The 24,366-nt window shown below is 38.9% G+C and overlaps 1 protein-coding gene across 1 annotated transcript in view; it reads left to right on the top strand.

Moving 5' to 3' along the window:
* ADAMTS12 (ADAM metallopeptidase with thrombospondin type 1 motif 12) overlaps positions 1–24,366 on the top strand; it is a 2,672,119-nt gene that overhangs the window by 2,431,589 nt on the left and 216,164 nt on the right. The window lies entirely within an intron of this gene.

The raw sequence follows: 24,366 nt of genomic DNA, 5'->3' as shown, positions 1-24,366 counted from the left end.
GAGATGGCTGTTGCTGTTCTCCATTCATGAGGCATGAGGTCTGTTTGGAGGCTACAGTTAAATAGTAATTCCAGAGGATCTGATGGATCATGTTTTATACTCTTTAGAAGGCATCCTGGGATATTGTCTGGTCCCATTGATGCAGTGTTCTTGGCCTTAGAGACAGCATTAAGCACCTGTTTCCTAGTGATAGCAGGGGGAGTTATATTTGGTGGTATTTCCTGGAGGCAAAGTTGATGGGAAGAGAGGGGGTAAATTTGGAGCTGAATTTGTCAGCTAGTAGGTTTGCTATATCTTCTGTTTCATTATAGGTGGATCCATTTACAGTGAGCTCTGCACACAATTGTGTATTTCCTTTGAGGTTGAGGACATAGCTAAAGAATGTCTTGTGGTTGTCCTTGGTCTGGGAGGCCAAATTTACTTCAGATTCACCTTTGGTAGACTTTATTTGTCCTCTGAGTTGATTGTTTAGTTTGATGAGAGTGCTTTTATCCTGATGGATGCTGCACCTCCTAATTTTTGCCATGATTTTCTTCCTTCTGTTATACAGCCTATTGATGTTGTGATTCCACCAGGGTGGCTTGTTTTTTTAGTTAGTTCTGTACTTCTTCCTGGTGGGTACAGCTGCCTCTGTGCAGCTATTTATATTTTTAAACAGGGTTTCTGTGGACAGTTCTGAGTAGGCACCAGTGTTTTCAGGGTTTATGGCTGCTTGAAATTTTGCCAGGTTATCACTTAATATTAGGAAGTCTGCCTTAGAGTAGTTCCTGAATATTCCAGGCTTAGCTGGGGTTCCAGGTTTTATGTTTACTTCAAAGGAGACCATTTGGTAGTCTGACCTTGCCAGAGATAACATTACACTAGGGGGTGTACAGCACTCTCCCATATTAGTGAGGACCAGATCCAGTATGGCCGCACCCCTTGTTGGTGTATTGACAATCTGGTCCAGGGAGTTTGTGTTTACAAAATCCAAAAATCGCTGTGCCCATATGTTTCATGTCATATATGATTCTCGGTTAACAGAGGGATAATGAAAGTCACTTATGAATATGATATTAGGTGGGATGGTGAATTTTTGCAATAATTAAGTACATGGCATGGGTTTCCTGGGTCATAGAGGGGGACCTATAGATTGCGAGGAATGGGTACTGTATTTTACCTATGGTGATTTGTATGAGGAAAAACTCAGATGCACTGCCCTCTTTGACCAGTCTTGAGGTATAATTATTTTTGATCTTAATCAAGACACCTCCAACTTTAGTCTCTGTCTGTGTAGTAGCTGGTCTAAATGTATGTTAGGCATTATAACCTTGCACTATCAGTGTGCTCTAGCGGCTTTAAATCATGTCTAAGTGACTGCACAGATGTCAGCATTCTCTATGGTAAAGAGAGCTTCGAGAGAGTGGAGTTTTTTGTTCAGACTCCTAGCATTGAGCAGTAACATCTTTAGATTTTCTTGGTTTAGATTTACTATGTCAGATGTACTTTTAGTTGGGCATTGGCTAAAAATGGCACTATGGGGAAGGACAATGTTTTACCTAAGATTCAAAAGTCTGCAGGGGAAAGATGCAGACCATCCCTAGCAAAGCAATGTGGTCGGTTAACCATCTCCTACCACGCTGAGGAATATTGCACCCTCTTAAAATGACACCAGAAACTAAGCCAATTATTAAAGTTAGTCACCTTTTGTTCATATTGTGGCATCATCCTTAGAGAAGGTAAAATGCTGCTCAGTGTTGTGCTCATACCAGCCTGGGACACATATTCTGAGATATGCTCTATGATCTCTCTCTCTCTCTCTCTCTCCCTCTCTTCATATAGTCTAGGGAGGTACATCTCAGGTCATTTATACCCACATGGACTATGACTGAGTCATACTGGCACTTGTGGTCCAATGACCTGGGTGCATATATAATGTGATAGATCCTGGCCCTAATAAGCAATTGATGTTGACTTTGTCCTTACTCGACCTGGTGAGAGGGACATCATCAATGTGTCTTATAATGAAGTCTCCAATGACTAGAATATTGGATTCTGTGGTGGCTTGTCTTATGGGCTTAGAAGTAGAGGCTCCATGAGATGTGGATGTATGTGTTGATGTGGGTGTTGTTTTGAAAGAGCGGATTTGGGGCTGCTGAGGGTATTTGTTATTTGTACTTCATCCAAGAGGTCTTTGTGGTTTAGAAAGGTCACATTTAAGTGCCTCAGCATATATGGGTCTATGTATCTGCTTTGAATTCTGTGTGATGGGTGCAGCAAATTCACTACTGGCACACTAATTGACATTAGAAGTACTTTATGTGAGAGCTTTGCCTCCAGTGACATTGCGTAAATACATCTCTTACATACCATATTATTAGGTTTGAGAATTAAATGGTTGTCAGTAAACTTTCAACTCACGGCATCTGAGGCAATACAGGACACTGCCAAATGCTTGAGGGGGAGCTAATGAGTAGAACCTGATGATTTATAGATAAAGTATTTAGACAGATATTATGAAGTTAGAAGCAAATCAAGCAATAGTTACTCAAAAAGAATTAGCTTGTCAAGAATGATGAACAGAGGGGAATCACATGAATGGCTACTGCCTGACTAGTACTAGTACTGGTCTCACCACAGCTTCCCTCTGCTAGGATACAATGTTCCTTTGCATCTTCTCTCACCAGAAGCAAAACAATAGCATCAATCCCAAGATGAGATAGAGGCCACAACCTGTTTGGTGATCCACAGTCTTGTCCAGATGATGTAAGGGTCTATAGGCTTGTTGTAGCCATTTCCTGGTAGATGCCTTAAATAGCAACCAGACCAGTCAGGAAGGTCAAGCACAGACACTCACTTCCCAACCAGAAAGAGTCAGGAATCTATGCACTCTACTCCATCTCTCACCAGGGGCAAAATATAAGCAAACATTCCAACCTGGCACCTATGAAGCAGCTATTAGGCTTTCCAGTGATCAATAATCCCCAGGAAATAATGCCCCTATGGTCCTTCTCTCACAAGGAGCAAAACAGCAGCACTAATCCCAAGATGACTACTGAGAGGCAGAATGTCAACTCTCCAGTAATTGGTGGTCTTGGAGTAGATGTTTCAGATTTTATCTGAACCATTAGCTAGTATTACATTATGTCTGACAGAGAGGAAATTAGCACGAGGAGCTATGTAGACAAGGAAGCAAGTAGCTACCTGTAATCACAGATGCAGTATTTTGATTTATGACACTACTGTACGTATACAAAGAATAGATGCTGGTCAGACATAATACATAGTTTAGTCATAGTTGGTATTCAAATGAAACAACTTCTGTTTTAAATGTACACATGCCATTCAAACACTAATGATGGACTTACATATATGCCCCATGCAATGCTGCATTTTTGCTAATTAGACAGAAAAATAGACTTGAAATATTTTTAATGGTAACGCAACTGTTTTTTTTTTGTTTGTTTGATTTTTTGGGTCGGGGGTTAAACCCACAGATACCATCATGATCTATGAACAAAGTATTCACATCCCAGTTGTCCATCACTACAAATGATGCTTGTAGAAATATAACATGGAACAGGCATACTGCTACCTCTAGAGTATGGCAGTAAGGACAGAAGTGCCAAAGAAGCATGGAAAGTATACATTACTTACATCACTGCCTAATACTGGCAATATTAATATGAACACAGCATGTAGCAGATATACTCACCCCAGTACTCTCTGAGCTTCTCCAACCATCTCTTGTGCAGCTGCTTATTTGCTTCAATATCTTCAGGCACTATACACAAGCAGAATGCACTGTGTAATATTTATGGGTGCCATGGAGGGTCAGTATAACTGTGAATCTAACATATTTTATACTTACAATACATAGGTGGTGCCTGGTGTTTTACTTCATCCTAGGTTAACATTATGGTGCCTGATGTCACTGAAATGGTGACATCCTGTTCTTTCATGCTTTGACTGCCATTTGCACAGGTGAAGCCTGGGCTAAACTATTCCAGGCTTCAGTCTTATAATGTGTACTTGTATAGCCCTCCAGTAAAAGCCACCAACTTTAATCCTTATAAAGTAAAGTACAGAAATGTCATTGTCTCCTCCTAATACCAACTTTGTGCTATAAAAGGAGTACCCTTTCCTTCTCCAACCATGTCTCACCTTGAGGAATCTCAATGAAAAATGACAGACAATTGGCACCCAAAACTATGCACATGTATTCATTCTCCCATTCAATGGAAGGTATCAATGGGGATCGATGGGTATCTCATTTACGTGACATATGGCAAACTTTGAAAATATAACTAGTGTATTACTATAGCACCAGTGGTGCTTTAAAGAATGAAATATGGCAGTCGTTCATCTGTTGGCATACTGCTGAGATAATGTACTCAACAGTGGTTGCATAGGGTATAACAATTCCCATATTCCTAAAATATTAAGCTGATAATGCATGCACATTGCTGCTTTCAGGGGCTCAGGTGTGTACATGGCACTGGTAGAGATCTGCTCAATGTTTAGCAAATGTGCTTGTCATGCAAACTGAGCCATTCAAAAACAATAATGAGCTGAGACCTAATAAGCATAATTACCATACCCAGAGTTGTGAGTTTACATGTTATGGTTAAGGTCTTCGCTTCTCATGCACACGGTACATGGTTCAATCTGGACCTCAAGCCAATGCCTGTATGGAGTTTGCATTATTCTCTCTGTGTCTCTGTGGGATTCTTCCCACCTCCCAAAAACATGCTGAGTGTTTCCAGCTCAAAGTCACCCAACAATAGAGCTGTGGCAGCAGCAGCACAGACTCCAGTTGGTGCCCTATGTAGGAAGAGTTGTATTGACCAACCACTTCGGACATCTACTGCGGTGTGCAGTGTCCTTAAGGTAGGAGAACACAAATCACAGAATGCAGGCCATGGCAGGGCTAGCCACTCGATGGTGTAACATATGGCTCTATTTGATTCAGTCATGTTTACAAATGTCACCAAATCAGAATAAGTATTTGTTGGTGATAAGTGGGTTGAGGACCTGTTCTACTCCGACCGATGCCAGGAGTGTATGTGCCCCAGTTGGCCAATGTGTGCCTACCACTAAGCCTTGTAGCCTTCTGTCAATAAGCTACTGGCTGGCTGTTGTCCAGTCTGGGATAGCTGGGATAGCTCTGCTGAACATAAGCTGGATGTAACGCCAATCAACCTGCCAAACATGAACTATGATATGCTACACTCAGTGTAGATTTACTGACAGGATGCAGCTTGGAAGTGGATGACATGATGGTAAGAAGGAGGCTGAACATCATATGTATCCATAACAGAAGGTGGAAGGGCAGTGCCACAAAGCCACTTGACTTGGGATCCAATGGCAACTATTCAGAAGGATGGCAGGCTAGAAATGGTGTGGAAATTTTGGTGAGGGATAGACTTCAGAAGACAGTGAGGGATGTCGTCCGAATTAGAGACAGGCAGCCCATGGCCCACAGCAGGATTGTAATAGTGAGGAAAAGACTGCATTCAAACTGCAGTTGCAGGACCTACTCGATAAGGCAGTAGAAGAGGAATCAGTGTTGATAATGGGTGACCTGAATGCATATATGAGGACAGACAGAAGAAGATATGATGACTGCCTGGGTCCACATGAATGGGGCAACAGGAATAAAGAAGGAGAAACCATTCCAGATGTCTGTCTGGCAAATGGCATGATGCTGGCCAACAAATAGTTCAGCAAAAGGGCCAGTCACAAGATTGCATACAAGAGTGGCAAACATGCAACTCATGTAGACGTCCTCCTTTAAGGAAAGGCCCTGGGGTAGAACCAGCAATTGCAAAGTTATCCCCAGTGAACAGTCAGTCTACAGCAGAAACCACTGTTTGCCACAATCACCTGCAAGCAGTTTTCAGAGAAGGATCTAAGGTCAACACAGACCAGGCTGGAGATCTGGATGTTGACAGGAGAGAAAGTATAACCGTTCAAGGCATTACACAGGGCTCTATTACCCCAAGAAGAAGAGGAAATAGGTGAAGTTAAAGGAGAATGTCCACACTTCAAAACAGCATGTTTGAGGACTGCAGAACAGACACACAGCAGAGCCAGGTATGGCAATAAGATACGTAAGGAAAGCTGGTGGTGAGAACGCAGAAGTCCAGGAAGTCACCAAGAGAGAGAAGGAGTGAAGGAAAAAGTATGAGATAGGAAAGATGGACTGGCCTATGAAGGAATACTGTTTGGCTAACAAACAGACTAAGAGAGGAATTGCAATAGCAAAGAACAAGGCAGCAGAGACAGTCTACCAGATGGAAAGTGACTCAGATGGCACAAAGAAACGATATCAAGCTGTAAGGCAGATACCCTGGTCACCGGTCTACAGGATATTAAAGGCAGAATGAAGGAGTACTTCCAGCAGCTTCTGAATGAAGAAAACAGCACAGAAGCTGCACTGCCACAGAAACAGTCGACGGTAAGAGAAGCAGAGGACCCCACCCTAGAAGAAGTAAGAACAGCACTGAGGAAAATTCAGTCAGGGAAAGCAGCAGGCTCAGATAAGGTCACATCAGATATGATAAGGATGTTGGGTAAGATGGGGAGAATTGACTCCTGAAGGTACTCCTAGCAATATGGAGAGAAATGAGTAGCCCAGATGACTGTAAAATAAGCACTCTAGTTCCAGTGTTCAAGAACAAAGGGGGCATTCACAACTGTAGGCAGTATAGCACTATCAAACTCCTATCACACTGCATGAAAGTTCTGGACAGGGTGACCAACAAATAAATATGCAGAATAGTAGAAAGTAAGATGGGAGATGAGCACTTTGGATCCAGATCAGGATGCAGCACAACTGAACCCATGTTTGCAGTGAGACAGATACTTGAGAAGAAGCAGGAGCTGAGGAAAGAGTCCAATTGGACATTCTTATACTTGGAGAAAGCATATGACAAGGTCTTAAGAAAGCTGATTTGACAGTTTTGCTGTGGTTCAGAGTCCCAGAAACAATGGTAGAATTAGTGCAGCCTATGCACAAGGACCCAATGACTCAAGTACGATCAGTGCTTGATCTCACAGAGGGGTTTACAGCATACCTCTCGACTTTCCAGATTTTCACAGAATGTTCAGATTTTTGCCTTATATTTTTGGTCTGCTTCTCATAAAATTCTTGTTTTCTGCAAATCGTTAGCAAACCATAAGGGACTGAAAAAATGACAGACATTTGAGTTTCAGACTTCATACCTTTCAGAAAATTCATGTTAATGCAAAACTTGCTATTCTATCAACTTTCTAAGTTTGTAAAAGCAATATTTAAAAATTGTTCCTATTTTTGGACCTTTATCCCCCATTATGTATGGCTTTGTCCAAATGTCTTGATCTAAAAGCTTGAGAGGTATGGTTCACAGTAGGAGTGATTATCCATCAAGGTTCAGCTCTGAGCCCACTGCTGTTTGTGCTGCTGATGGACTACATTAGCAAAGAGGTCAGACGGAACAGATTAACAAAGCTGCAGTATTCAGATGATGTGCCACTACAGGCAGACTCTGAGCAAGAACTTCATCAAAGATTAGGTGGGATGGAATGCCAACCTGAAGGCACATGGGATGAAATGGAGTAAAGATAAGACAGTTGCAACTGCCAGCAAATGGAGCAATCGGAAGAAGCTGAGAACTGAGCTAGAAGGAAAAATAGTGGAACAAGTTACCAGCTTCAGGTGTCTGGCAGTGGTGGTTGAGGATAAGGGAACTTTGAATGCGGAGGTCAAAACTAGAATCAAAGAGGCTGCAGCCAACTGGCACAGAGTGTCAGGGGTAGTGTATGACAGAAAAGTAAGATGTATAAGACGGTGGTGCAACCAGTACTACTGTATGGTACAGAAATCTGAGCAGTAAAGGCTGAGCTGTTGAGGAAGCTGGAAGAGATGGAAATGAAGTGCCTGAGACAGGTGGTAGGATGCAAACTATGGGATAGACAAATGAGGACATAAAAGCAGAAGCCAACGTAGCTCCAATTGCAGAAAATGTCAAAGAGAACAGATTATAGTTGTTCAGGCACATGTGCAGAAAAGCAGAAGACAATCTGGTAAAGAAGATTTCGGATGGACAGGAAGAAAGCAAGAGAAAATTAGATCATCCAACAAAGAGATGAATACACTGTGTGAGAAAAGACTTGCAACAGTCAGGCATGAGTGTCGAAGAAGGTAGTAGAGTGGCACTAAACAGAAAGAGTGAGAAAGAGAGAGACATATGACATAGCACCCTGACCTTATGTAGAAAATGGGGAAAAAAGGGGACTGATGATGATGATGGTGATGATGATGAAGATGATGATGAAGATGAAGATTTATTTTTTTATTTATTTTATTTTACATTTGTTGACCGGGCTAGTCTAACTGGATATATGTCCATTTTCAGTAGAGGCCCGGGGAGAAAAGCTCCACAAAAAGATGGGTTTATATAATCAAGAGTTGTTATACATTCAAATCAGAAATATTATACAAACGGAAGATGTTACAAAAAAACTGGTTCATAAGCATTACCAAGAAAAATACTTTGCAATACTTGAAATAGGCATAAGTACACATACACACACACACACACACACACACACACGCACACACACACACACACACACATATATATATATATATATATATATATATATATATATATATATATACACACACCCTGGTTTATCTGACTTATTGATGATGATGATGATGATGATGATGAAGATGATGATGCATGATGAGCAGCTTAAAGCCTCATCATGCTTTGTAAAAAAAAAAAAAAAACAATGTCTAAGTAGTCTGAATCTTGCTGAGGTTTATTGTTCTGTCTGAAGATATCTGCTTATATAAGGTAAATGCTACTTCTTGCTCTTAGACTAAAACTGAAATATGTCCATTTGGATCAATGCTCTACCCTGTTACCAAACTGAATAAATAAAAATAATCCATTGCTTTGTATAATGATAGGGTTTTCACTGCACTTTACCCTGCTGCCTCTAAGAGATGTGTGTTTATCAGTACTTTTAAATATGTTGGTCAGAGTTGTCTTAACTGGGACATTGCAAGTGTACTAAATGTAGTAGTATTCAGGATTGTTAAGGTGGAACTGAGACACAACCCTGTCCTCATATTCAAGAGAATTATTAATTACCATTTTAGTGTTGTACATTTTGTGCATATGTCAGTAGATATAACCTTAATAATGCTACAGTGTAATGGTCATGTGATCTGTGCTTTTTTGTGGGGGGATATATATAACCTTAATAATGCTACAGTGTAATGGTCATGTGGTCTGTACTTTTCTGTGAGGGATATATGTTCAGTACATATACATGTCTGACAGGCACAAATACATAATGATATATGGCCTGGTAAGATTTAGGTTCATCAGTTAATACTAGGCTATCATTCTGCAGGCTATTACATGCCTGGCCAATAACCAGAGGTCAGAATCAAACCTTGTACCTTGTATTTGTGATGTTTAAGACTTTAACTGTTACATCATCCACGCCATGACCACTGAAATCCAATACTTTAAGAATCTGCAATGGCCATGCAAGATGAAGGCTATTATTTCCACTGTATTCCATACCAACAAAGCTATGCCGAAAAAACAGAGTATAGTGAAAACAACTGCTGCATCTGCTGGCCCATCTACATCCACCTACAAGCCAAAGTTCACAGATGTTGAGAATGAGGTGATGCTACAGGCCCTCTGTCTCTATGGCTTATAACTCTTTGCTCCCCATACTGCTAACCTGCCCTTCTGTGAAACATGCCTGATCTGAAATGGTGGTCAGCAGAGTGTTAATGCTGTGGATGCTCAGGACCATAACTATGACATGGCCTGAAGCAGGATATGGAAGAAAGTTGGGCAAACAGGCAGCTGATTTGTTTCAGTCCTAAGTCTAGAGGATATTACCAAGGACAGTAAAAGAAGTGTTCTATGAATTTGTGAGATATTCAAATAAAATTGCCTTAAATATGGAATTTCTGCCTCACATGTTTTATATTCATGTTGGCTTTCTGATACTGTGGGTGTTAAACTGGTGTTGTGAGGCATGATCCAAAAGAGTAAGTGTCTTACAGTCCTGGAGCTTGCCACATTAGTCACAGTATAGGTTACAGCCTACAGTTTCTTTGTATAGCAGCATTGCTATTGTTCATTTTGAACATTTTCATAGTAGTCTGAAACAGGGCCAGCATACTCGCAGACCTACACAGAGCCCCCCCCCCCCACACACACACACACACACACACACACTTCCCCATTACTGCTACACTATTTAAATATTGCTCAATGCTACACATAAATAAAATACAATTGACAACAACCAATACCACAAAACTATCAGATAAATACCACATAAAAACAACACATAGTATAAAACACATATTACTTATCACAAAAATTGATTACCCAGATCCAGCTTATCCTAAATCCCAACAAGACCAAATTACTCATATTCACTCCCAACAAGACTAAATCTACCCATCAACCTTTTACAATCACATCCAAGAACGGTACTAACATCTTCCAATCTGACCACACCAAACTCCTTGATGTAGAAATTGACAAACTACTGCTTGATGTCCGTATCTCACAAACAATCAAAAAGGTCCACAAAAAATGGGTACACTATATAGACACAAAAAAATTCAATCTGATCAGGCATGAATTACACTTGCCCAAACACACCTACTTTCCACTCTCATGTACGCCGCACCAATCCTTACCCACACAAGAAAACAGGACCTTGAACGTCTTCAGTCATGCTACAATAAAATTGCCAGATTCACTAATAACTCCATGTGTAAAACACACCACTGTCAGGCACTGCGAGAACTTAAATGGCTAGAACTTCCTCAGCTACTCAATTATCACCATTTGACACTTGCATACAATATTTTGAACTACCCTGACAAAACCCCATCTCTTAACCTACTACTAACCAAGTACATATCAAATTCCCCCCTATGCTCTTCTAAAAACACTCCTCTGTATCTCTAAAGCAAATAACTCTGCAGGAAAAACCCTGTTCTCCCACAACATAGCCAGAAACTGGAACAACCTCCCCCCTACTCTAACCTCTGCACCTTCAGTCACCATGTTCAAAAACTCTCTCAAAGTGCACCTAATGAATCAATGGTTATGCCCATGCATCACATAATAACCCCCATTTCATTTTATAACAAATAACTAGCTAGTTGCATTTCTGACAATCTGCTACAGACTCAGGAATCAACTACAAACCACAAATTGTAATTCTTCTTACTCTATGCTCTCATTTAAGACTTGCTGTTTTCTATATAATATTTCTGTATTCTGTTTCGGACTGTGCAACATATATTTAATGTGTTGACCTTATTGTAACTTGTACGAAGCTTTTGTCCCCGGGCCTCCGCTGTAAATGGACCTGTGTCCAGTCGGACTATCCCGGTAAACAAATGTAAAATAAATAAAAAAATAAATAAAAATAAAACATTAGTTGTACCATTTACACCCCAAGCACCTTATTGCACTTATAAAAATAAGTATCTACCATTTTTCATTTTGACAATTTAGCAGTTTATGTGTGATAATTGCATACTTTGTAGTGTGTTTTCATATAAAATAATTACTCCACCCATTTTAAATGATTTCTGTAAAGGATTATAACTGCTTAGTTATGCAGAATTTTTGTATGAAGTCTTCAGGATATCCATTTTATGGCTCCTGCTGTCAAACGTTTGTGTGGCATTATGCACGTTTATTTGTAAATGCAATAATCTTTACCAAAGGGATTCCTTGCCAAGGCTAGCCAAAAGTGCAGCCAGTACAGATGTACATACCTCAGAATGTCTTTGCTGTCAGTCTGAATGCCATCAGTGATCATCAGTCTAAACACTCCTTCGTCTGTGCTACTTACCAAGCCATGTTTCAGGTAAGTGTCCTGTTGTGGTGTATTCATATCTTTTTCTCTGTTTTACTTGCTTGGGGTTCTGCAGGAGGCCAGGGAACCCACTACCAGGAACTCTTATGTGTCCATATGGAATAGGTTTTATGTTTGGTGCCTTACTCGTAACCAGGATCCACTTTCAGTGGAAATACCATTGGTTGTCTGTTATTTATGTGAATTGCTCTATGCTGGGTTAGCATATTCTACTGTTAAAGCTCACCTTTCAGCTGTTTATGTTTGTCTGCCATTAACTCCTCCTCTGGGCACTACGTTTGAGGTTAACCAATTTCTTAAAGGTGCCCTTCAAATCAGTCCTCCCAGGTAGCCTATTCCACCTTCCTGGCACCTTAATTTTGTACTTGAAAATTTGACTCAGACTCCTTTTAGCCTGCAGCATCAGCTTCTTAATAGCATTGTACATGGAAGACTGTTCTTCTTTTGTTCCTGACTTCAGCTTAGAGAGTGCCTGAACTCCAGGCTTTTTTTTTTTGTTTTTTGTTTTTTTTTCCATATGGTCAGGGTGTCTCTTTGTACTAATCCTTTTTTTACACCAAAGGTGGTTAACAAATTGTCTCTTAATCAGCGTATTAATCTGCCCTCCTTTTTTCCTTCTCTACTGTTGGCTGGTGAGAAAGTTCTTTACACCTTGGATTTGCATAGAGAGCTGTGATATCATTTAGGTAAGACTAAAGCCATTCTCAAGTCGGAGCAGCTTTTTATTTCCTTTCATCACAGATCTCTAGGTATGGCTGTTTCTAAACAAACCACATCCTGATGGATCTCTAAGGTCATTTCTTTTTGTTGTTCCTTTCATGGAAAAAACTTTTCTGCCTCTGTAAAGGCTCATTGTACAAGAGCTGCTGCTTCTTCTGGTGCTTTTTTCAAAGGACTGAATACCATTTCTATCCTTGAGTCTGCTGCTTGGACTTCTGTCCATACCTTCACTAAGCATTGCAAATTGGATGTTGTTTCCAGAGCAAGAGCTGGCTTTGCCAGAGCTGTCCTGCATGGGTTCCTTGAGGGGTCTTCTGTGCCTTCCCTCCTCCCAAACTTCCTGTTGAGCTTTTGTACTCTCCCTTTTGTAAAGAACACTACAACAATGATGTGGAAGGACATAGCACAGCTGTATAAAATATTACCATAACACTAGATGTCCCTCTCTTCACTGTTGCAGTATCCACTCCTTCCCTCCCTTTTCTCCTTCTGGATGCACATGTTCCACCTAATTCCTTTGACTGTTGTTCCTCCTGGGGATTTTCAGTTCTGAGGTATGGACGTCCACATGTCACTTTTATGCCCTATGCCTTGAGAGGTATACATACATGTGATGTACAACTTCTATAAAATTGTTAGGCTTTGGTATAATGGACAGGCGTTAGGCTACCCTTGACAGGGAATCCCTTTGGTAATGAATACTGCAACAGTGAAGAGAAGGACATCTACTGTTACGGTAAGATTTTACACAACTGTACTGTTTACACTTATTATCATAAATCACAGTTTGAATCAAAGTTGTAGAAATTCATTGTTTTGTTCAAGTTATACTGTTCCACAGGTCAGATGTGAAAAACCTGAATTCATATGTTAAGTCTTGACAGAGTTGTGGGATTTGCTGAAAATAATCTTCAAAAAGTGTTTGTGTTTTCTTAATGTGAACTGATTGTTGACCATTATTATATCTTTTCAGTTGTATGGAATATTCCAAATAAATCTTCAGGAATATTAATTTACACATCTTTCTGTCAAACTGTTGTTTGCTGATGTGCTATTCCATTTGTAAATGTCATTTCACATTCAGTTTATAAATGCTACTTTGGATCATATTTGTACAGATTTTCTGTAATAATTCAAGTTGTGATGTTGGTAGCCTATTAATGGTGTATTCAAAATCTGATTTTAAAATGTTAAATTATGCTACAGTTGTAGACAGTTATTAAAAATATTGCCCTTTTAAAATGTGTGTTGCTCATTTTAACTAAATTATTATTGTGCAGGCCTATAACTATTTAACTACATGGAATTTGGGTGTCACTACAAGGGACACTTCTGTTAGGCTGGGGTTTGTGTTTCTTTATGTAGTTTCATTTAAAAATATAACTTTGTAGTTATTTTCTTAAATTTTATTTTGGATTTGAGTTAGACAAATTCACTTTCTTAGTAAAGCTGTTGCTGGTAGTGATCTAAAGGTGGTATAAAAATCTGATTTCAAAATGTTATGTTTTGACAAGAGTTATGAACATTTTTTTCTTACTTTAACAAAAAAAAATATGTCAACAAACAATAAACAATACCATAAAGGGCCATTTACAGAACCAATTAAAACATGAACTATAAAACAAACTGCAGGAAGAAATATTATCATTATCAGTTTACTATGGGAATGTTGGAACAACATCGGTCAGACGTTTACAATGTCGACCTTAAATGTTGAATCTGAAATTCTAAATAGTAATCCACAATGAAACTGAATACTTCAACCTCCATGGTTTGATGTATTCGACATAGCAGGAGGTGATGTCACTCACCTCCTGCTATGCACAGTAACATACCATTGAACTCTATACTCAACGGTACATTAATTCACACCACCTGCACATTAAATATACCAACTCTGAGATCGCACTACAGTGAGGAACTGGGCTAATTTCCTGTTCTTCACTGAAGCGTGAAGTCTCAGTACATCGCTTGCTGAAAGTTCGAGTGCACCATGCAGTTCGACTAAACATGGTTGACTATTGATTCAGTTTTCTATCCCTTGGAAAGCGTGATTTAGACAATCAGCCGTTTGACTGACTACAATTCAAGTAAGTGATTGCAAACCATCATTATACGTTTGTTGATGTATAATGTACACAACATATATACATGTTTATTTTCCTTTAATTGTTTATATGCTTTCTAGTGAAAACACCATGCTTACAATTTTTTGAGATAAATGTTTTTTTTTTCTCCACAGACTTCCAACTTTGATTTTTTTTTTTTATTATAAATATAGTGATGCTATCCACAACATCTTCTATTTTATGTCAGAGTTAGGGGAGAGGGAAGATGGCTGTTAATGAGGTTTTGAAGGCTGTGAGGAAGAAGGGATCTGTGACTGAATGTGAGGTCTAGATGTTCTATACTAGGTTCTTCCATGGATAAAAGACTGTTGTTGCACAGACAGCTAGCAATCTGATTAGTCATTATTCCTTGGCTTATTTATAAATGTGCTTAAACAATCCAGTTGTAAACCTGGCTCTATCATTTTAGATTTTTTGAATAAATAAGTCTATTATTTTATAAACATTTTACTTTTGTGGTTGCAGCTGAAGTACTAAATATGCAACTGTGACCACAGCAAGCTGCTTGTTACAGTTACGGGGTGGCAGAGGAATGTTTATTTTTTTGTTTTGATCTTCAACTTTTAGTTGAGATGGGCACCCATTTGGGGAACTATGTAGAGTGCCAGATGACCTATCACTGGTTCTGATATTTTGTGTTGTCTCGCACACCTGTACAGCTGTTGTACATTGCCCCACTGAAGCTTCTCTTGCAGGCAGTATGTAAATAAATAAACTTACAATAGTTAAGAATCATTGGCAGAATTAATACAAGCTATGTGCAAGGACCCGATAACTCAATTATGAATGGTGTTCAGGCTCACAGATGGGTTCCCAGTGGAAGTGGGTCTGCATCAAGATTCAGCTCGTACCCACTGCTGTTCATTCGGGTGATGGACTACATTAACAAACAGGCTAGAAGAGACAGACCAAAAAAGTTGTTGTATGTAGACGGTGTGGCAATACAGGCAGACTTTGAGCAAGAACTTCAGTAAGGCATAGGAGAATGGACTGCAAACCTGAAGGTACATGAGATGAAAATGAGAACATATAAGACAGTTGTAATGGCAGCAAGTGAAAGAAATCAGAAGAAGATGTGAATTGAGATCTAAGGGAAAATAGTGCAACAGATAAACAGCTTCAAGTATCTGGGGGGGAGTTGGTCGAGGTGAACAGAAGTCTGAATGAGGAGGGCATAGCTAGAATCAGAGGGACTGCAACCAAGTGGCACAGAGTGTCAGGTGTGGTCTATGACAGAAGAATGCCAAAGAAGCTGAAAAGTAAGGTGTACAAAACAGTGGTGCGACCAGTATCTGTATGGCACAGAAACCTGGGAAGTAAAGGCAAAGCAGCTGAGTAAGCTAGAGGCTATAGAGATAAAGTGTCTGAGATGGGTGGTATGATTCAGACTGTGGAACAGGCAAAAAATGAGGACATAAGAACAGAACCCAAAGCAGCTCCAATTACAGAAAAGGTCAAAGAGAACATATTACAGTGGTTTGGGCACATATGTAGAAAAGAAGACAATCTGGGGTAGAAGGATTGGGACAGACAGAAGGCAAGAGAAAATGAAGGCATCCAGCAAAGAGGTGGGTAGATTGTGTGAGAGAAGACCTACAAAAGTCAGGCATGAATGTTGAAGAAGGCAGGAGAGTGGCATTGACTAGAGAGAGATGGCAACAGCTGACACGATACCTGATCCCAGGTAGAAAATGGGAAAAACGGGGTTAATAATTATGACGATCATCATCATTCTCATCATCTGACTTAAATATGCACTATTGAAATTGCACACTGATCTAAGTAGTGACACTGGATTACAGCTCTACTGCAAAGACTAAATAGGTATTCTGTTGATGATAAGCATTATTGAAGGAGACAGTTACACTGAATAATGGCAGTGCATCACAACTATACTTTTTTATTAGAAATGTTATAAAGGCATGATGTCTTGTGCTATGATCCAGAAACCAAAATGGCTGCCATTTCATTTTGCTCTGTCAGTGTGTCTGCAGTCATTTTTAAACCAATAACACTGTACCAAATGATGCTTTCCAGAATCAGTTTATAATTCTGTATATTACTTCACCGTAATGTGCAAAGAAAGATGTCAAAGCTCCAGCTAGGTAAACATTTTTCTCATTGTCTGTGTAAAGTGATATGTGTTCTGCAAATCAGTGCTATTGTTACTGTCTGCTACCTATACAAAACAAAATAAATAAACATTACAACAGCACTTTATAGTAACTCATTACTTTTAATATAGCTGAATGATGTTTTATGCATCCTCCAATTGGGTATCTCAAAATAGTGCTGATTGCCATGGCAAAGTGCTATGTTGATAACAAATTTATTCATCAGTGTAATGTCAAATGCTGGCTTCTGGGGTCAGTTTAAAATTTTGCACCTCAATCTTCCATCTTGATAAAGTGCAAGTAAAATTCCACAGTTCCAGTCAAAAAATTATGTTTCCTCATCCACTGGCCATGCATTAGAAAAAACCCTGCTGTTGGATATCATAGTATAATAATAATACATTCTTCATAAGTTTTGTCTTGCTTTTTTTCTTGATTCAGCAAGTTATGGCAGAGTTGGAGCAAAAGAATGAGACTGAACAGCTTATGTCAGCTCAACCATCCTATGAGAAGAGAAAGAGATTTCTACTGTCAGCTTTGACATGCCTTTGCAGAGCCTTGTCATTATCTGCAAAGCTGCTGGCAGGCTATCCCTCCAGTGGTGGCTAGGGGACACTAAGTCAGCTGGCATCATTTTGATGGTGATGTTTGTGTCAAACTGATTATTGTAGACTCCTTTCAGCACAGGTCATTTATAATAACCTAGCTTTCATTCTGGTATAATGTACAACTGAAATAATTACATTATGAGATAGAAAAAATGTTGTTATGCAACTTGCAAAACCAGAACATGGTACATCTCATTTGAATGAAGAACACCTTCTGCTTTCTTGATGCCAGAGACATAACTGGGAGTGCAGAGTTCCAGTATAATAATATTTCAGGTTGTGCAGATGTACTATATTGTTGCATGAGTTAGAAATTTTTCATTCTACCTTGCATTGCCAAAATAATTTGTATATTTACATTTTCTCTGTCCAGAAGATCGACTCTTTAATGTTATTAGTGCTGTTTAGTCTAGGCTGCTCGCTTTCATTTAGTTCGCTTTATTTGAATGTATTTTAATTATTTTAACTAGGAAGGCCTATGTGACTTAAGCTCTCTTTTTAAAAGCTGAATTTAGAGCACAAGGAAATTAAATGCACAACTTTAGGTTCAAATATGCATGTCGTAACTGATGGTGTTCAGAACCACCTGTATCTGTCAGTTGATTCATGTTACTATGTTAAGATTATGTCCCAAGACACTGGAATCATACCTGTCAACTGTACAGATTTTCTCAGAATGTCCAGATTTTTGCCTCATATTTTTGGTCTGTTTTCCATAAAATTGTGGTTTTCTGGCAAATTAGTGGCAAGTCATTAAAGAGTGAAAATAATGACAGAGATTTGAATTTCGGACATCATACCCTTCAGAAAAATCTCGCTAATGCAAAACCTGTTATTCTATCAACTTTGTAAACGGAGAATCACCACACACTTCGAAGGAATAACCTCAATAAGGTCCAAGACGCTGTTTAATGTCCAAGCACAAATACAAGTTCCAACACTTTTTTTGTTCACTGCACTCCTTCTAAGTTTATTCTATCAACTTTCTAAGTTCATAACAGCAATATTTAAAAATTGTCCCTATTTTTGGGCTTTTGTACCACTTTTATTATTGGTTTGTCCAGATTTCTTACTCTAAGAGGTTGAGAGGTATGACCGGAATCCAAATGATAAAAAATTAGTAAGTCTATCCTAGGAAGAGTTATAAACTATTCTCCCAACAAATTAATTGGTGAATTAATGCACTTCACATAGCAATGATGTAATACTGGGTATTGACTTACTGCTCATTGCCACAGAAAGTGTTCCTTACAAATTGAACAAATCATAAATCTGCAAAAAAACAGATCAAAATAATTGCATATTTATCTTCAGAACAACAAGAATGTCATTATGATGACTACTGAATAAGCTGTTTGTCGGATAACAAATATGCTACTAAAAACAATATTATTCAACAGATATTTCCAAATGTGTTTTTATTATATGTGACAATTCTATATATTGTTATAGGAACAATTCATAAATATTAAACCACCTAATGTGTCTATCAAAAAAGTACACATCACAATAAAATGTTTGGCGCTATTCCACTGATATTTACATACCATATATAATCAAAATAATAAACGGTAGCATCTGTAGTGTTCTGCTGTTCTTGGAATATATTGAGTAGCAAATTGTTTTCATCAAGAGGTAGACTGAAAAGCAGAAAAAAACAATATGAATCTTCTGACTGAAGCAGGCAGGTTGAAGCATAATGTTCTTACACCACAGCCTCAGAGGTATCAGCATTCAAATCTAATTGGTACATTTCTTTAGTCAGATCAGCTTAAAAAACATAGTTAAGGCACCCTGGGAAATCGGCATGTGTCGTTGCCTTTTGAACAGAGCTTTGAGACAGTATCCTATTTACTGCAGGCCTCGTGGGAGCTCCTTAAGGTACTTTCATGTTACATTTCATCAGCTTTTCATTTCTTTCCTTAGGTTTCACAAATGGAATCATAGCTGAACAGCAAGTGCTTCTCCTTGAGTTATAAAAAATATGCATTGTTTTGTCTCAGGTGCCATTTTATTGAAGTTAATTTATGGTCTGGAAGCTATTATAAGGAAGTATTAATAAACTATGATTAAAGTAGCATTCATCTACAGTATTTTAAAAGTTCAGCATTGCTTTTACAGGGCTAGAGCATAACATATTTCAAGAATAGTGCTGCAGCTGTTTATGAAGTGTATGGCACAAACTTCAGATAATGTATTATTAATGTATTTCTCTAAACCAGAAAAAACAAGGTTTGTAAAACTTGTATTGTTTTGCTGAAGTATCTACTTCAGAGTGGCATAAAGTGTCCTAATGTTGTTAATGGCAGTAAGCTATTTTGTGGAGTACATTTGATTCTTTTTATGTCTACCCGCCTACTGTTTAACTCTGAGCAAGTAACTTAACCATACAGTTTTGCATTGGTGCCCGTGGAAAAGGATATTTTTTGTTCAGAAGGCTTCCTCAGTTAAAATTAATAAAAGAAAAGAAAATTAGTCAGATTTCATATGTGGTAGGAAATTGTTTTACTTTGAAGAATTTACTTATTTCTGTAGCAAAATGTGTTGTTTACTTAACATAAAGTAATTAATTTCAAAGCAACCTAGTCCTAACCTTATATTGTCACTTTTCACTGATACAACAGGTGAAGCAGTGACATTATTAAAGCAGATTTCCTAATCAACAAAGTGATTAGTCTGCTTCTGAAATTAAAGAATATTCATACTATTTTGGCAAAGCCTTTCAAAAAAGTATCAAGAACTAGTTGGTTTTGTACAGCAAAAGCAAATTGTAGTATAAACATAAATGACACATAGTACAGCCCCTTAAATTTCTTATGCAGGTTAGCACTGGGGAAGTTAGTATTACTGTCTCTCAGCATTTGATTCTCTGGATCAGTCCCAGAAGGGTTAATTCTAGATTGAATATGCATGTATCACTTATGTCTGTATGTGATTTGTCTAGAATCTGTTGTTCCCTCCTACATAACAAAGATATGCATATAGGTTAACTGATGAGTCTCCAGCATAGCCATATGTGTGTGTGTGTGTGTGTATATATATATATATATATATATATATATATATATATATATATATATATATATATATATATATATATAGCAAGTTCACATGTCCTAAGATGGACTGACATCACATCCAGAAATGGATCTTTGCATTCTACCTGTTGAATGTTGAGAGAGGCACCATCTCCCCCCAATCTTGAACAGGATAAAGTGAGATTCAGAAATAAATTAGTAAATGGCCTACATTTGTTACTTATATACTTTGACTCATAATTCTGGCAACAATGCTTCCTTCTTAAAGTCAGCACGCATTATTTATTTTTAATTATTGCATGTGTTTATCAATAAAGTCTGACTTGGCATAAAACCCCTTTTCACTGGAGGATAGGGGAGAAAAGCTCCACATAAAATTACTGTAATTAGGGTTCCTATTAGAAACTGAACACTTGAAATGTCAAGTGTCATATGGTCGACACCATATGATCGACATTTCAAGAGTTTGAAGGTTGAACGTAATGGCGCCATACGGTGCAGAATGGGAGAATTTCCCTTTTCTGCACTGAAGTGTAGTCTCAAAGTTGGTATATTTAAGTAGGGGGTGCAGGAGGCTTGCCCCCCTGCTCACACCATTAAGGTAAGTTTTTCTTTTTTTTTTATTGTATATTCGAGCTTTCAAACTTCGACTATATGTTGTCGAACGTATGGGATTTGAAGTTTTGAAAGTTCAAATATATAATATAGACCCTGTAATTACTAACATAGATAATGACAAGTACAGCAGGTAATATAATGCAGTGAACACATGGGGCACACAGTAGAAGTCTAAATATGAGTACAACATGTGCTGGACATCCCACAATGCATGCAGACTGACATGCCATATAAAGGTCTGGAGCAGCCCCACCTGTTGAGAGTATTGGTGCCCAGGTGGCAGCCATTGGTGCACTGCATGATCACATCAGGCTTATGCAGGTGGCACACATCATTCCAGAGACAGTTTAACTGTTCACACTGTCTAGAACTTCCTCTGCCGCTGGTTATAGACACTCCTATGATCATGGATGACTTATGCCATGTGGGCACACCCTTCAGGGAAAGACAATCTGGGTCATACAGTTCAGCAACATCAAACTCCCCATTTTGCCCTACAGCAAGCAACACCTATTCATGCCTATTCCTGGAGGTCATAGATGCCATCATTCTACTGGAACACCAAATGGAGGCCACAGTGAAGTTCCTGTAAATGCTCTCAATGTGGTATGTGATCCCTTGAAGAGGATAACTGCAAGGCTCATGGTAAGCCTGGCTAGTTTTCTACTCTTTACATTACTACCTCATCACAGGAGAATGTGATCACTGACCCCCACTCCTATCCATGTGCATGATTACTGCATGCACTACTCATGATCCTTTCACTTATGCTAGTTTCACTGTCCTTCATCACTGAGTCCCATCCCATCTGTGCATATGTCAATGATAATGTCCTGGCTGCTCCTCTAGCCTGTATTGGTATTGGTCATAGCTCTCAACCTCTTAGCACAAAAAAGCTGGACAAAGGCAAAAATAATGGGAGGACAAAGCCCCAAAAATAGGGACACATTTTAAATGTAGTTCTTATCAACTTAGAAAGTTGCTAGAATAAAAGGTCTTGTTTTACCATGTATTTTCTGAAGGATGTGAAGTCTGAAACTCAAATGCCTGCCATTATTTATTGAGATCAATCCTCACTGATTTGCCACAAAAATCCAGAAAAGCACAAATTTTATGAAGAACAAACCAAAAATATGAGGCAAAAATCTGGACATTCTGCAAAATTCTGGACAGTTGAGAGGTATGTACACGGTGCATAGTGTGGCTAGTCAGTACACTGCAATGTATAAAATTATTGTATTATTGTATGCAGCAGCTTTATTCTGTGTTTACCTTGTACGCAGTTGTGGACCAGATGCCACTTGTTTGCTAGTGCCATGACATATCTCACCATTCTCTACCTCATATGATATTCTTCCCATCCACTTTCTTTAATGACTCCTCAGACAGATCCTCCTTTACTGCTATGACTGGCATGTCAGGCAGTGTTCTTATGTATCCATGTTGCAACCGGTTACACAACATGGCACAAATACAAAATATGTTGCTGCAGGTCTCCAGGGCACACAGTAGTGTGCCACCAAATGAATCCAAGAAGTGAAAATTAGCCTTCAGTGGTCTATAAGCATGTCTAATGATGTTATATAGTTGCAACAATGTGGTGTTATATACCCTCTCTGCCATGGTCTGGTGGCTATCAATAAGGGTCATAACTCATGGTTCCAAGATGTATCCAACATTACTTGAAAAACACTGCAGTGGGCACCATTGAGACTGATCTTCTATCTATGTTCTTAGGACCAGACTCTCAGGACCCTTGTGGATAGCAATATGCACACCTACTAACTGGAAAGTTACCCTTAATGAAATGTTAGTGTAGATTGTACTTGTGTCAGATGCTTTGTAAATAATACTCTGTGCCCTATTGTACATAATACTCTGTGCACTATTGTACATAATGCCTTGTGCACTACTGTAAATAATACTCTGTGCACTACACACACACACTACTTAAGAAAGTGAAAGTCCTTCTGGTTGACTTATCGGATACCCCGTGGAGCTAGTGGGGTCTTGATAGCAATGTGGATGCAGCCAGTGACCTTCATTGCCTCAGGAAAATGGGCTGTTTAGTATACCCACATAGTGCTGGTTCTTTCCTCTGCTGTCATTGGAAACCAGATATTATTCTTGATGCGCTGCAGCTTTGTCTCAAGGAACTAGTATAGAATTCACAAGGCCAATGCCTATGGAAACTCCTAATATGTCTCATGTCAGTCAATGGAAGATGTCTGTTGTTCAGATGAATAATGCTACACAAACGTCATACCCACTAAGGTAGGCATTCCACATATTCCTCATTTATTCTATATGAAGACAGCACATGGATTCTGACTTCCTTATGGTATATCTGTCCACATTGTAATGGTTGACAATGTCAAGATCATGGAAGTGATTGTATGTCAGCTACTGGCCAGCCCTTCTGTGACACAGTGCTGTATCTGAGAAAGTGGCTGCCAAGGTAGCCACTATCATGTACTACCCAGCTACTGTATATGGTACTCCTAGTATGTTAGTGTGAATGATAATGCTATAGACTAAGAAATGCTGGTATCCAGAATTCCTGATCTCCATAGCTCATTGCTCTAATTTTATACATTTCTGAATTCTATCACAATGCTTGATTTCATCATTTCCACATGCAATGCCTCTCAGTAGCATGTTGGCATGTTTATTTCCATGTCCCTATGCATTCATGAGCATGGAAAGCATACCACACTATTTTTCCAACAGCAGAGTCATAATGCGCTATACTGTTTGTTTCTGAATAACCCCCTCAGTGTCTACCTACATTCAGACATGAGTAGTTCAACATTAAAAACAGCATTTGAATTCAAACATTTCAAATTTTGCATGAGCTGTTCAGTCTGTCTGACTGGCTGGGGAGCCTGCTAGAGTCAAAGGGAATATTTTAGCTGCTTGCTGTTCCAAAGAAAAAGAAAAAAGAAAAGAAAAGAAAACAAGAGCAGGGTAAAACGCTGAACTTGAGTGTGTACAGCAACCATTTCTGGTCAACAGAGCTATATTGAGGCAAAGAGCTCAACATTATTGTTAAAGAATCTTTCAAAAGAAAGCTTCTACTCAGATTCAGAAAACAGCTTGCTAAGTAGTACAAAACTGCTTCATAGGAGGACAAGATAAGTTTTAAATGACAAAAATACTTAACTATAAACTCATTCTCCCTGTAGGAGCAGTCATTTTGAACAAAAAGTCACTGAGGGTGCAGTAGACTGCC

This window comes from Protopterus annectens, chromosome 1.part1 (assembly GCF_019279795.1).
Source record: "Protopterus annectens isolate FY-2018-M chromosome 1.part1, PAN1.0, whole genome shotgun sequence".
Lineage (NCBI taxonomy): Eukaryota > Metazoa > Chordata > Ceratodontiformes > Protopteridae > Protopterus > Protopterus annectens.
The sequence above is the reverse complement of the archived record's forward strand: the minus strand, read 5'-3'. Positions and strand labels throughout refer to the sequence as shown.